Consider the following 14,911-nt stretch of genomic DNA (forward strand, 5'->3'; position numbering starts at 1 on the left):
CCTGGGGTTGGGGCAACAGCTGTGGTTTGCCACCTCTCCTGTGTAGAGTTTCCATAGCAGCATCCCCAGAGCCCCACTGCCCTCTCTTGGAGCAGCAATGGCCAGATCAGGCTGTCATTCTCTGCTGCCACTCAGGACCAGTTCTCCCCTTGCAGGTACATGTCCTTCTCTGCATCAGCACTTGGCTTTCCTCTCTTCTCTCCCCACTGACTGCTCTTAGATGGCCAAGACCAAACACCTTTCCATGAACAGCAAACTTGGTCTTCTCACCCCTCCTGCCAGGTCCAAATATTTAGAAATCTGAACATGACTCAGCACACGAGGAATTGCCCAAACCATGCAATGTCAACAGAGACAGTGTGGGCATTGAGAACTAAAGCTTCTAGGACACAGAACTCCATCATGGAGGAAATCAGCAGTTTTAGAATTCAGTGGCTTTGACATGACTACAACATCCTTGCCTACTTTTTGAGAAGAAAGCAATTAGAAAAGTTAAACTGGAAACAGATACTCTTTAGAACTATTCACACCAGGTCCAAACTGAGCTAGGAAATGACCCTTTGTGGCATCTGCCAATCTCACCAGCATATCCTTCCTTTCCTTCTCCAGGCTCTCCAATTTCCTCTGCAGAGATGCCACCTCCTGATGAAGAGTAGCAGCCTCCTCCTGCCTTTCAGCGGCCTCTTTCTGCAGGGCAATTTCTCGAGAGGCGTGCTTGAGTTCTTCCTTCCACCAATCTGCAGAAGGGAAGGGGAAGGGAGAGGGCAAGGGCAAGGGTAAACCATAGACAAATTGATGTGCATCCTGCAGAGGCAACCGCACTGTCTTCTCTACCTGCCTGTGTTTGCCAGGTCCTAAGCCCTCAAAGGATCCAAAACTGATAGATATGAAGGAATATTCTCGGCAAAGAGAAAAGCAGGAATGAAAGGAGCAAGATTCAGAGGAACAGGAAAGTTTGCTCTTGGGCTTGTGCAGAGTGAGCAATCCAAGAGAGTCAAAGGAGCGGGCATGCCTGTGCAGCCCTGCTCCAGAGGCATCAGTAGCCTGGAAGCTCTGGCAGGGTCTGGACTTTGGGGAAATCGAGCTGAGGCATCCAGCTACAGCTCCTTAGTGCAGACATGGCACCTGAAAGGCACCAACTGTGCACAGGATCTGCCACAGCCCAGCAAGATCACACTGCCAGCCATTGCATCATTCCTGAGAGAAAAGCTTGCACTGGCACTACAATGGATAAATCTCCTGCTGGATGTTTCCTTCCCCTCTGCCATCTCTGGGCACTTTTCCTCTGTGTGCCATCAGAGACCCTCACTGGCAAGACAGGATGGGGCAACGGGTGGGAGAGCAGAAGTTGTACCTTGCTCGCTTTCCTCCAACTTCCTCTGCAGCTCCTGCTTGTGGGCTCTGAGTTTGTGTATCTGAGCCTTTGCCTTCCTCAGCTCCAGCTCTGAGGTGTTATACGGTCTGTCCAAAGCAAGAGCTTTGTCATCACATCTCTGGAGTCTCACACGCAGCTGGGACACTTCAGTCTCCAGCACATTCACGGAGGCCTTCAAGCAGCGTTCTCCTGCTCGGGACTCCTCCAGCTCCTGCAGCAGCTCCTTCTCTCCAGTTGCCCGGGCAGCCTCCATCTCCTGCATTGTGTCCTGCAGGGCCTGGATCTGGAAGATGGATGCACAGAGCCTCAAGGACAGGCCTGCTCCTGAGGCACAGAGCGGGCAGTAGGGAGAGCAACTAAGGAGAAAAGACTTCAGGCAAAAATCAAACAGGAAACAGAAGGTGCAGAACCAAGGATTCCATTGGAGACAAAAGTGGAGACAACAGGGAAAGGAAGGCAATGGACACCCTTGATTGAGGCTGCAGCTCTGAACACTGCCTGAACTGGCTGCGGTGCGAGTGCCCTGCCCAGCCTGCCACAGCCACATCTGTGTGCCCACATTGCTCAGTGCCCAGCACATGCTCCAACCCCATCTGGGACAATTCTGCTAACACAGGGACAGAGAAGCTCCAAAGGAGTCTGCTGCTGCTTCTCCTCCCAGATTTCCTGCTGGGACCCAGGAGACAATGGGGGAAAACTTCGGCAGAACACACCAGTCCAGCCTTGGCCTCAGGGTGCAGCAGCAGCCAGGAACAGAACACAGCAGCAGTGGGTGCCACTGGGAGGGGAAAGAGGTTGGGGCCTCCAAGCCAAAGGTGGTGTTGTGTGTCCATGGAGAAGACAATACCAGTGCACAGCTTACCTGGGTTTTGAGCTCCTGCAGGTCTCCTCTGCTGTTTGAAGAGAGCTGCTCAGCCTGCTGAAGAGCAGAATGGAACTGAGACAGATGATTGCTCAGTTCCAGGTTCTTTTCTTCCAGTGTCCTGAGGCACAGGTTCTTTTCCTCCAGAGATGGAATCAGCCTAGAAGGAAAGCATGCAACTCATTACTACATGGTATGACATTTTATAAACTCCTAAGACTTGCACCACCTTGGGAAAAACTGCTCTGTCTGATGAGCTTTGTCTAAACAACTTGGCTGTTTGCTCCCCCTGCAGCCACAGCCCAGCATGTGCCCACACTCCTTTTGTTCCTGAAATAACGGGGAGTCCCTGCGTACATGCCTTGCGTTTTTTTTGACATGGGAATGTGAATACAATTAACAAAGTCTTGCAATAAAAACATTAGGGGAGAGGAACAATTTTCTTCTGACTTAACCATGCTCCAAGGCAGGGAGGTTTAGTCAACATGGATCCTTCCCCCATCTTGTATGTCCAGGTAGGAGGAGCAGCACCCTACAGCCAGGGGATCCCTGGGATGTTCATTAAAATTTACCAGCACCCATCCTACTTTCAGCTGGAGAAACAAAGGCCAAAAGCAGAAGTGGCTACAGACACTTGGAGCACTGTAGCTGCTGGAGCCAGGATGGTTCTGGCTCCTGGCAGCCAAAGGGTCCAGATAACTCCTGAGTGCCTTGAGGCAGAATGCAGCTACAAGGCCTTAGTGCAAGCAGTGCCCAACAATTGGGCAGGCAGCAGAGGTTCATCTTGGCTTGCAGACCTTCTCAGCTAGCTAGGAATGAGATCTTGGGATCGCAGCAGAGATTCCAAAGACAGCTTTATTTCTTCAAAGGGTTCCACTAGCAAAATCCAAATATATAGCATAACAAGGGGTTTTTATAGGGATTAGGAGGATTAAAATCTAACCAGTAAAATTAGAACTTGAAATATATCCAATTACTTAAATATTCCAGAAAAGAACAATTATTTAAAAAAGTTTAAGACCACTAGCAATTCTAAAAGACAACAATTGTCTCTGTATAGGGGGTGAATATTTCTCCAACATGAGTTATCATAAGAAAGGGTTTCTAATCTAAGGAGGAGATAAGATGAGGTGCCAGGAGCCCTTTTCAGGGATAGCTGTATCATCCACAGAGCACAACCTGATGGAACAGGCAGAAACCTCCAGGCAAGCAAAAGTGCCCTGTCTTCCTCTGTCTTCTTCTTGGAAGAAGAATCCTGTGGCACGGAAGACTGGCAGGACTTGATCAGCAGGAGGAGCCCCCCTACCCTTGGTCTTGTTTCTTGCAATCTTTGTACAGTCAGTAATGCCTGTGACTGTGGAGAGTGCCAGGGACCCTGCCAGACACCCTCCAGGCAGAAGGGGGATGTTTTTTGAGGAATGATGCAACAGAGACATTCTTGTATCTTGGGTGCCTTCAAGGACAATCTGGCCTAGATCAGCAATCAGGGCCTTAAGATGGTTCTGCCCAGCAAAGGCATCAGATTCCAGGCTGATCCAGATCCCATATGCTTCAAGTTACAGGACCCAAGTTGGAGCTGATGGATGTATCCACCTCCTTACATTGCAGCTAGGGCAGTGTTAACACACCCACCTAAACCAAAAACACACAAGTCCCCAGAGGGAAAGAGCTACCCCAAAAGCCTTTACCTTCACAAAAACTTCAACTGATGTCGTAAAGGAAAAGAAAATAACACACAATATTCAGATAATGAGATATATCAGAGATAGAAGAGCTGACAATCAGCCACTTAGGACATGTTGCCAGAGCCCCTGGCAGGTGCAAAGATGGCAAAGAGGGAATCCATTCACCACAATGCAGAGTCCCACAGGCTTTCATTTACCTGGCTTTCTCTAGGACATTCACAGAAGCTTGCAGTTCCGAATTTTGCTGAGCCACTTCTTCCCCTTGACTCCTTTCCCTCTCCAGGTTCTGCAGGTGCACTTGCAGCTCCTTGTTCTGATGTTCTGCCTCTTCCAGCAGCTTCTTGGTGTGCTCAAGCTCCAACAGCTTCTGCCTTGACTGATCCTGTGCCCAGCTCACATCTTGCTGTGCTCTCTGGACAATCGCTTCCTGGGACTCTCGGGAGGCTGCCAGCTGAGACGTCAACTCTCCCACCTCCAGTCAAACAGAACAGAGCAGTCAGAGGCCACAGCCACAGCTTGTGTCTGTCAGCCACAGCAGAGGCTGTGAGAAAAGGTCAAGGACAACTTTCCATTCCTCCAGTCCTGACAACACCAGATTCACAATGGATATGGACAGCTTGTTGTAATCTTTAAGTGGGCCAAAGGACACCTGAAAAAGCACCTCCCAAACCAAGGCTAGAAAGAAGAAGCCAGCAGGAATCCTTGCTGATGCTTGCTGGCCAACAAGCCAGAGCACTAGCCCAGCTGTCCAAGTCAGCTGAGATTCAGCAGAGCACTGAGTGTCCTTCAGAACAGCTGCCCTGCAGAGCACAGGACCAGGCAGCCTCAGGGGTCACCCCATCAACTGCTGCTCTGCCATGGAAAAGCAAGAAGGCCACTGATCCCTCCCTGGATGACTGTGGTGCTACTGCTGCTTTGCTCACCTGCTTTTGTAGAGCCTCCCTCTGCTCAAGGAGGACATTCATTTCCTCCCTGATGCCTTGTAGCTCTTCCCTGTGCCTCCTCTGTGCTGCCTGGATTTTACTCCGAGCTTCCTGTAGCTCAGCTTGCAGTTCTGCCTTGATGGTCTGACAACAAAATGCAGAGCAACTTCCTGGGACCTGCCCTCATGCTCAGCTTTTCAACTTTCCACAGTGTCTCAAAATCCCACACTTTCAGCTACTTCTTTTGACCTATCTAGCCAGCTCTGCTTCCTCTGCAAGCCCTCCTTCCTGGGGATGAGCTCTGGAGCATGCCAGGCTCTGTGGTCCCAGGGCCTGAAGCAGCCCTTGCCTCCTCAGTCCCAGGAGCTGCCTCTTGTGCCCTTGTCATTGCCCTGCACTCAATGTTCCCTGCCTACTCAGACTTAACTGCTCCTTCTCTTGCTGCCCTTTCAACTCCTGCCTGAGCTGCTGGATCTGCTGGCAGGCTTGGCTGAGCTCTCCCCGAGTTTGGGGCAGTGCCTGTGATAAAGCACTCATCTCCTGCTCTTTCAGCAGCACCTGCACAGAAAGAAAGAGCAGAGAGCTTCACATTTGCCCTGCAACACCTGTGTGGCAAGAGGCAGAGACTGATGGGCTCACGCACTCTCAGAGCACTCGGCTGCTGCTCCCCTGGGCCACTCTGCCCCAGGGCAGCCACAGCTCCCCAGCAAGTGACTTAGAACACAGCCCAGAAGACATCTCTGGCTTACTGCTCAGAAATACTCCAGATGAGGTTTAAAAAGATTTTTCTCTTTTGTGTCAGCATTTCTGCTGCACCCTCCCCAAGCCCACAAAAGTCTTTTCAACTTACTTTGGCCATGAAAACCCACCAGAACAAAGCAAAAGAGGAGTGGGAAGACAATGGTGAAGATACTCTGAGCTACGTCTTAGAAGAACAGAGCACAACAGCAGCACACAAATCTCAGCTGAAAGCTGATGTTTCTGCCTGGATTCCTATCAGAGGGCTCATTCCTGGTCCCAAAGATAGCCCCATTCACCTTTTCCCCACCCCAAATTCAATGTAGAAGACACGGAGGACATGCTGCACACAGCCTCATGTCCTGCCATCTCCCACAGCTCCAGCCTTGCAAAAAATCACACCAGTTCTTGTTTCAGTATAATTACCTCTTTCTTGGCATTTGCAAATCTTGTTTGTGCTGCTTCTTTTACTTGTGGAGTATCTTATCTGTATGATAATATAACATTGAGAGGAACTATGAATAAAAACATTGAAAGGAAGAATACAAAGAGGAATTTACCACTGACCCTCTGCTTATCAAGAATTATCAAAACACAGAACCGAGGGCCTTGTGAGGACATAAAAGATATAAATTTCATCTGCAGTATGACATGTATTTTAAGAAGACAGGTCAAGGGTCAAACTGAGCAAAGGAATTCCCACAAAATTTGAACTGAAGGGAATGTATGAATATGTATGATTGTCTTGAATACGCATTTAACCAATATAATGAAAAAGTACATAAAAATTGTTTTAGGCTAACTGGCATGCTTCTGGTAGTTTTCCAAGCACCCATTGATGTTTACTGTCCCTCTCATCCCTTATTATATTTTTAAAAATTTTAAAGAGGTACTCTTGTTTCTCACAAGAAGGCTGGTGACCACCTCAGTAGGAACTGACACGAGTGAAAGCAACAAACTGCTATAAAATCATGACACAGCTTTGTGCAAATATGAGTATGCTACTAATATATTGTAAATGAGACGTTGCAAAGAAGAAATTTTCAAAATTCAACTGAAACCCGAAAAAGATGGGGTGAGGTTTTGGCAGAGAAATTCCCCTCACTCCCAGAGCTGAATAAACAGATACCTGCTCTGTAGCTGAGTCAACTCTAGAGTTTTATATTCTTGTCTAGTTTTGGGCATCAGTTGTCTCCAAAGATGGTGGCTCAAGGGAAGCCATTCTCCGGGTTCCCAGACCCCCCATACCCTGGCCCTGCACTGGTGCCAATCCATGTGGAGTAAGTCGGTACAGTTCACCCAGACATTGGAGCTGCACAGGTGAGATGGTGTGGCAGGGGTGGGGCAGGTGAGGGGCAGTGCAGAGCAGGACCATGCAGGGTGGGAAGGATGAGGGGAAGGGTGTGGCAGGAACGAGCAAAGTCTGGGTCAGGTGAGGGGCAGCCCAATAACTGTCCCCAGAGAGGCCAGGAGCTCTCACAGGACCCCATAACTCACCTCCTGTCCCCCTGTTGAGGACTACCCAGAGACCTTCAGGACTCTGTCCCCCCATATTCCCCACCTATCTCCCCCTATATCCCCTCTCAGAACTCCCAGTACCCTCCCCAGGGATGATCCTGTATGAGGCAGTAGAAGGCTGGTATCCACCATAGATGAGAAGGGCGTGGGAGGTGGGATACAAAACCATGGAGCAGCTCCCTGCCCCGAAAGTCCCAAGCACTCCCTCGGTACCCCCACAGCGGAACTAGAGCAGCTCAGAGGAGAAAACATCCTGGGATGTGCGGCCTGGGGAGGGGACCCAGAAATCGGGGGGTCACAACATTAGGGGGAACACATACATTAGTAGATGGGACCCCCAAATGCCCCAGGCCTCCCTAGATGGGAGGAGAGACCCCCAAGACCTGCCCAGCCCCTCCTGGTGGGAAGAGAACACATATTGCATGGTCCACAAAACCAGGGGAGGCCTGAAAATTAAGGGAGCTCCAAAACCAGGGGGCATCCCAAAATCTTGTTGGAAGACCCCAATATCAGGACAATACGTCTGCCAAAGAAGCTGGGACCTTGAGCCTCCTCAGATAAGAGAACAAGTCCTGGGATGTATGTCTTGGGGGGATCGCTGAAATTAAGGGATCTCCAAAATCACAGGGAAAAACCCAAAATCAGGCAAGACCCCAAAATCAGGAAGGTGTTGGAAGTGCTACAAAGGTTAAAATTTTTATGTAACTTGAGCCAGTTTTGCTCGCTGTTATAAATAAGCACGGCCGCAGCCTTTATTAAATGCAGCTTTTATTGAAAGGGGCTGCGGGAAGGCCACCGCCTGCTGCTGCAGTTGAGCCAGTGATGTCGCAGGGAAAAGTTCCTCTAGCTGTCCTGCAGGCAGGATGGGGAATCTCACTCCTCACACGCATGCACAGATCTCCCGTTCAGCTCACTTGGTCTAGGGGTGTCATTGTTGTGTTCTTTCTTCTAGGTTGTAGCTGTTTTGGTGGAGTCTTTCCTTGGTATTTTAAGCGCTCTCCATGGTCCATGGTCCTTGGTTTCACAGCACTTGGTGTAGTTTTTTTGGTTTTCTTAATGTTTAGATTTAGCTGGGACCTCTGCCTTTGGGGGGGGCTGTCTGGGAATGTTGGTGATTTGCATACGGGGCAGAGTCTTTTGAGCAGCTGCAGGCAACCGGAAATAGGGAGAAGGGAAGGGCGGAAGAGATGAGGGACAATGGCGAACATAGGAACTGGGAACCATTAGGGAATACAGAATTATGGGGGAGTGAGGGGTACAGAATGTATACTCTCGGCATAACGGGTAATGTAACAACTCTCAGAACATAACTGTTAACTGTTGTAACAACGATTTAACTGCTTACAACTTCTGACTGCTTACAACTTCTGAGTCTGCATCCACCACATTCGCCCTTGGCACAGGAAAAGGGAATTTAACTTTCTTTTTAGGCACTGGTCCAGCAGGTGAGGTCTGACAAGCTTAACAACTCAGCAGACTGGGAGTAGCACAGAAGATACACAGGAGATAATGACCATTAACAATCATTAACAACAATCAACTCCAAATATCACTGGTCTGGGAAAAGAGATAAGAATCAGAATCTAATTAGCATCAGAGGTGAAGAGATCTGTAATGAATAGGCAACCAAATACTGAGAACTGCATAATGTGGGACCAGTGTACATTGCAAGATGCATTTCGATGGGTTTTGACTGTGTAAGTATCTGAAAAATCTAGTAAAATTCATGAGTGATGGAATTATTTTCTCTGCACACCTGGACAATGTGTGGATTAAATGATTTATTGCACATCCTGGCGAGAACAACATTCTGGCCAGAGTAAGGTAATGACTTGGATTCTCTAACACTAAAAATGCTGTTGAAGAAGCTTTTTTTGTTTTGTTTTGAGGGTTTTTTTGTTTTGTTTTGTTTTGTTTTGTTTTGTTTTTGTTTTGTTTTGTTTTGTTTTCCCGCTGTTTTGGTGACAAAGGGACCCCCCACAAATATGGTGGGATCTTCAAAGCCCACCTCCCTCCTGGACAGGAGAAGAAAAAAACCATTGGCCCTTTGCTGAGGTGGGGTGGGTACCCAATAATCAGAGCAGGCCCCAAAATCAGCCCCCCAGTTCCCTCCCCACCTTTAAAGACACAGAAAACCTTGATCCCTAGCCCTCCCATATTCTCCCCCATTCCAAATTGCCCCTTTCCCCAAGATGCCCTGAAGCTCCCCAGCCACTGTAACCCCCACAAAGCTCCTCCAGAAGCCGCCCTGGACGTCCTGAGACCCCTTCCCACCTCCAAATGCATGGAGCCAGTCATGCACCAGTGCAGCCGCATGGCTGAGGGGCTGCGGGGGCCATTTCGGGGGTGCAGCTCCTCCCAGCCTCCCCTGAAGGGGCTGAAGCCCTGCAGGCTCTTGGTCAGGACACCCTCACCAGCTCCCACCTGAAGGCCACCAGGGTGTCCCCTCAGGCCATGGCCGTGTGTGAGTACCAGTGCCATGGGGGAGGGAGGGGAGAAGAACCTTTTGGCTTCAGCAAAACATCTCCTCATCTCTCACAGTCCTATGAAGTCTTTGTTCTTCTACACAAAGTTCAGGAGTTTAGCATGAACCTGGCTGAGGAGCAGTCCATGTCAATTAGTAAAGTTTGCAGAAAATATAAATTGATTTAGCTAGTTGTAATGATCATGCATCCTGTGTTTTACGAAGGGTACACACTAAGTGGGGCATGGATAGGCAGATCGGGATGTCCTGAGTACCTTCCTAATACCTCAGCCAACGGGGAAAGTGAATGAGAAGAAAATGCGGCCTGGAAATGAGGAGAAATGGACTTTCGCCCTTTGTTCGAATCAAGGGACTCCACTGCCTCCTTTATGGACATGAACCTCTAGCGATGTGAATTTTATGCTCTGGGGGATGGGGGGCACTGGAGCTCCACTACCTGGGGAGGGGAAAGAATAAACCAGTATAAACCAGTCCAGACTGGGGCAGCTGGGGAAATTTCAGAGTCACGAGGGGGCAGTGGAAGCGAGGCAGGGGAGGGGGGCAGTGATTGGCAAGGAGGGGCAGGGAGAAAATCCCGCCTCGGCCGCTCCCCGCTCAGGGATTGACTATGGGGGGGCGGCTCCCGCCCAAACCACGGGCGGGGAAAACTCCGCTCAGGGATTGGCTGGGCGGGACGGGGGCGGGGCGGGAGCAGTTCCTCAACATTTCAATTAAACAGACATAAATTTGAATAAGTGTGAAATATTTAAGGCTATATTTTAGTTACATTTAAACAATGGGGGGTTGAAAAGGTGCATTGTGTGTTAAGACCTGGCAAAACCAAGAAACCCCTGAAAAAATCCCCCAAATCCTTTTAAGAATCCCTTGAAAATAAGTAAAATGGAGTAGAAGCATAATAAAGATGAATAAATACAAACATGTTAAAATTAAGGTATAATTTTTAAATTGAGAGGTATAACATGGGGCATTAAAATGCCTCAAGAAAGCACCAAAATCCCCAAGCACCAAATTCCCCTTACACCTGGGCTGGCTGTCCCACAGTCCAAGTAAAGAGTCCTCCAGTAGCTCAGGGGAGCAGCAGCCCTCTTGCTGAGGCACAGAAATGGGTCAGTGCCACAAATGTGTGCTTTGGAAATCAGTGTAGGGTTCCTCCATGCTGTCAGAACTCTAATAGAGCTGTGGTGGCTGAGGGATGTACATGGGAAGGGTTTTTTCTGCCATGAACTGGACTTGTTGACCATCTGAGCTCTGTTCAGGGGCAGTCTGGGAGCCTGCTCCTTTCCCTTCCCCAAGGGCAGAGTGTTGGTGAGGGCTGGAGTTGGAGGCTGTGTGTGCCCGACAGCCGGTACTGTGGGGCTGCGGATGCTGCTGCCAGCGTGGGCTTGTCTGAGCTGGGCCTTGTGCCTCTTCCAGGTGTCCCTGCTGCAGTCACAGCTGGCCTGGGACTGGCAATACCGGCAGAACTACACTGAGAGCTGCTCAAAAACCAGGCAAGAGCTGTCAGACCTTCACCAGGAGCTCTCCTGCTCCTTTGCAGCTCTGCTCAAGGAGCCCAGGGCTGCTCTTGTGGAACAGAGACTTGAAGCTGCATTGATCTCTGAACTGATGTCACTTGGCAGTGACAGCCTTGGGCCATCAGTCTCTGCAGAGACAGGCCCTGGAGAAGGCAGGTGCAGCTCTTCTCTTCCACGGAAGATTTGTGCCCTGCCAGTTCTTGTTAACTGGGACACAGAAGTCCTCCATAGGACACAGAAGAGTGCTATTGAAGATGAGGGCAAAAAATACTTACTAAAGCTTTTCCAAGCATACCCATATGTTTCTTGAAGGTCTGTTCCTAGTGAGGAATCTTTGATGTAATCAACAAGAATTTTCTTCTGCCTAGAAGATCTAGATATATTGCCAAACACAGTGCAGAGAAAAATTTGCTCTTGTGACATCATTTTTGATCTATTTTATAAGCCTTAAACACTGCAGCTCTTGGCTTTTCTCTGCAGGAATTTCAAAAGCCCCTGAAACACCATTTTTCCTTCTCATGTGACTGTTCTAAACACAAGGCTTTCTTTTCCATGAATATTTGTAAGCACCAAGAATATGGGTTTTTTCTTATATCTCCCCCATGTCAGAGAAGACAGAAGAATTCCTGTAACTCAGGAACTAAGTGCATCTCTAAAGAGGATGTAGTTCTTGAGAATGCTGAGCCTTAAAATAGATGCTGTCTGGACCAGCAACTTGTAGCTCATGTTCTGAGCCAGGGCCCTGCCCGGCACGACTGTGGGGACACGGGGGAGGCAGGGCAGGTGCCAGAGCCAGCAGGGAGCTGGGGCTGGGGAAAGCCGGGGAGGGCCATTCCACCAGTCCCTGGAATGATGGGCTTCGGATCCTGGCAACCGTCAACAGGCCATGGAATGTTTGGAATGTTGGGGGTTGGACCCTGGCAACCGTCAACAGGCCATGGAATGTTGGAATGTTGGGGGTTGGACCCTGGCAACCGTCAACAGGCCATGGAATGTTGGAATGTTGGGGGTTGGACCCTGGCAACAATCGACAGCTCCTGGCTCATTGGGGTTTGGACCCTGGAGCTGTCAACAGCTCATGAGTGTTGGGGCTCAGACCTTGCCAAGGCCAACGGCACCTTCTTGAGTGCTATTGACCTTGCAAAGAACAACAACATCTGGGGATTGGGGCCAGACCCTGCAAAGGCCAAGGGCCTTTGGGCACTGGGGTAAGACCCTGCAAAGGCCAAGGGCCTTTGGAGATTTGAGTTTAGACCCTGCAAAGGCCAAGGGCCTTTGGGTACTGGGGTTTAGACCCTGGAAAGGCCAAGGGCCTTTGGGCACTGGGGTTTAGACCCTGCAAAAGTCAACTACCTGTGGACACTGGGATTTGGTGACTGTTGGTGCCAAAGGAGCAGATGGACAGCCGGCGGGTGAGTGAAAAAGCCACTGCTCTCCGTGTGCCAGACCCAGCAGGGACCTGGCTGGGCTGGGCGTGTGCCTCAGGGGAACTGGTTCCCTTTGGGAATAGCAAGGGATTAACACTTGGCTGCTCCAGAGCTTTGGTGCTTGCTGTGGGGACAGGCCTGGGAGGGAATGGGGGGCTCCTGGCCACATCTCCCGCTCCATCCTTGTTCCACTGGAATTCGTAGGCACAAACAAGGAAACAGCTTTTCATTGCCTTCCCTTCAGCCCAATTTACAGCACAGCCTCAGCTCTTCCCAGAGGCAAGAATGGGTTTCTCCCTGACATCTCCAAGATGATCCGCAGAGGCCCAGAGGAGGCCATGGGATTAATAGGAGGATGCTCCAAGGGCTGGAGCACCTGCGCCAAGGGAAAAGGATGCAAGAGTTGCTGTTGTTCAGCCTGGGGAAGGTTCCAGGGTGACCTTAGAACCCCTTCCAATGCCTGAGGGGGCTGCAAGAGAGTTGGAGAGGGACTTAAGCCAGGGGCCTGCAGGGACAGAACAAGGGACAGTGACTTCCTACTGAGACATGGCAGAGATAGATGGGATATTGGGAGAGAATTCTGCCCTGTGAGGGTGCTGAGGCCCTGGCACAGGTTGTCATGAGAAGCTGTGGCCGCCCCTGGATCCCTGGAGTGTTCAAGGCCAAATTGAACTGGGTTCTGGGCAGCTCCCCTTCTGGTGTTCTTAAAAGTGATGAGACACCTTCCAGCATGTTTCTTTGTGCTGCTGTCAAATTACTGGGCTGGAAATATTCCAAAGGAGGGGAGGAAGAGCTCAGCTGGAATTGCTATGCTTTGGGACAGGCTGGGAAGCACTCAGAGGTGGCTGCCTCAGGAGCAGCCATGCAGTCTGAGTGTGCTCTGCCCTGTGCTCTTGCAGGGAGCTCGAGGACTTTCTCACCAGGGACGATTCTCCAGATCCCATCAGGTGAGTAAAGAGTGCAGGGTGTTGGTTACAGTCTGAATAATGGTACCTATAGTTTTCTTGGAGGGACAGATGTGGTTTTGTTGGAGCAATGATTTTGGAGAAGGGTGTAGTTACTTTTTTAACATCTAGTGGTGATGAACATAGGCGTGGTCTTCTTCTGGGAATTTAGTGGGAAAGGCTGCTCTGATGTTTCAGATTTCAGATTTTATTTAGGTAGGAAATCCTTGGCTTTTCTCCTTGGGTGGGGCATCTCCCATAAGGTATAACTCCTTGTGGGGAGGAGTTGTAAGGGATGGGTCATGGAAGAGATAAGGAGCCCTGCTCCACCTGGTTTCAGCAGATGCTGATAGAATGTATACTTCTGCTTGCATCTTGCATTGCAACTTAAGACATGATCTATTCCCTATTATATTCCCATCTGCATGCTACCTTAATACCTTCTTTCAACTCTGCTATGTATTTTCATCCACAGTGAAGCTTTACACACAATTCTCACTTAAGATTAGGTTTTTCTGTGGTCCTCAATGGATTTCTTTATCTTTCTGCATTACCTACTAAGTGTAACTAGGTTTTTGAGCAAAAAACAATTGTACGGATTGCTTTGCCTTTGCTTGAGGTCGGCCTAATCTAAACAGTCTTAAAATACCTTTTATGTGTACTACAGGAAGTTTATCCCCATGCACTGTGTGCAAGGCTTCAGACTGGGCAGGACTTGCTTGAGTGATGGACTCTCAGGTGTTGACTATTGAGGTGGCTTTTGTTAAGTTCATTTCTCAATGTTTGGATGTTTCCCTGCCAAGTGCCTTTAGGGTAATTTTAAGGAATCTGTTGTACAGTTGAACTTTGCTGGCAGCTGGTGTGTGATAAGGGATATGATCTATTTTTTCAATATCCTGGTTTTTGGCTGAGGTGTTTCTAAGTCTGTTCTTGAAATGGGTCCTGTTGTCTGACGATTCTCTCAGGGGTGCTGTGTCTTTATAGGACTTGCTTTTTTGGGCTTAAGATGATGTTTTGAGTAGTAGTGTGAAGTTGGGTGGGATTCTAATGATCTAGTGGTGGCTTCTACAATTGTGGTCACGTAGCACTTGCCTTGGGGGGTTTGAGGCAGTGTGATGTAGTTCATTTCCTCGGCTTCTTTCTACTTATATTTTGAATACAGCCTCCCATATTAGAGGAGCTTTATGGGCTTGGCTTGCTTGATTTTAGCACATGTCTTACAGTTATGGATAACTTGAGAAATGCAATTTATAGTTAAATCTGCTTTTCAGTTTTGTGCCTACTTATAGGTGGTATTTTTGCCTTCACGGCTTGAGGCAGTGTGGGCCTATTGAGCTAGGAACAACTCTCCCTTATGTTACTAATTTAAATTTATTTGTGACATCTCTGTTTTTGCAGCTTGATCTACTCTACTTGCTCCTTATTTTAGTGTTCTATATT

The sequence above is a fragment of the Erithacus rubecula genome (assembly GCF_903797595.1).
Source record: "Erithacus rubecula genome assembly, contig: scaffold_365_arrow_ctg1, whole genome shotgun sequence".
Lineage (NCBI taxonomy): Eukaryota > Metazoa > Chordata > Aves > Passeriformes > Muscicapidae > Erithacus > Erithacus rubecula.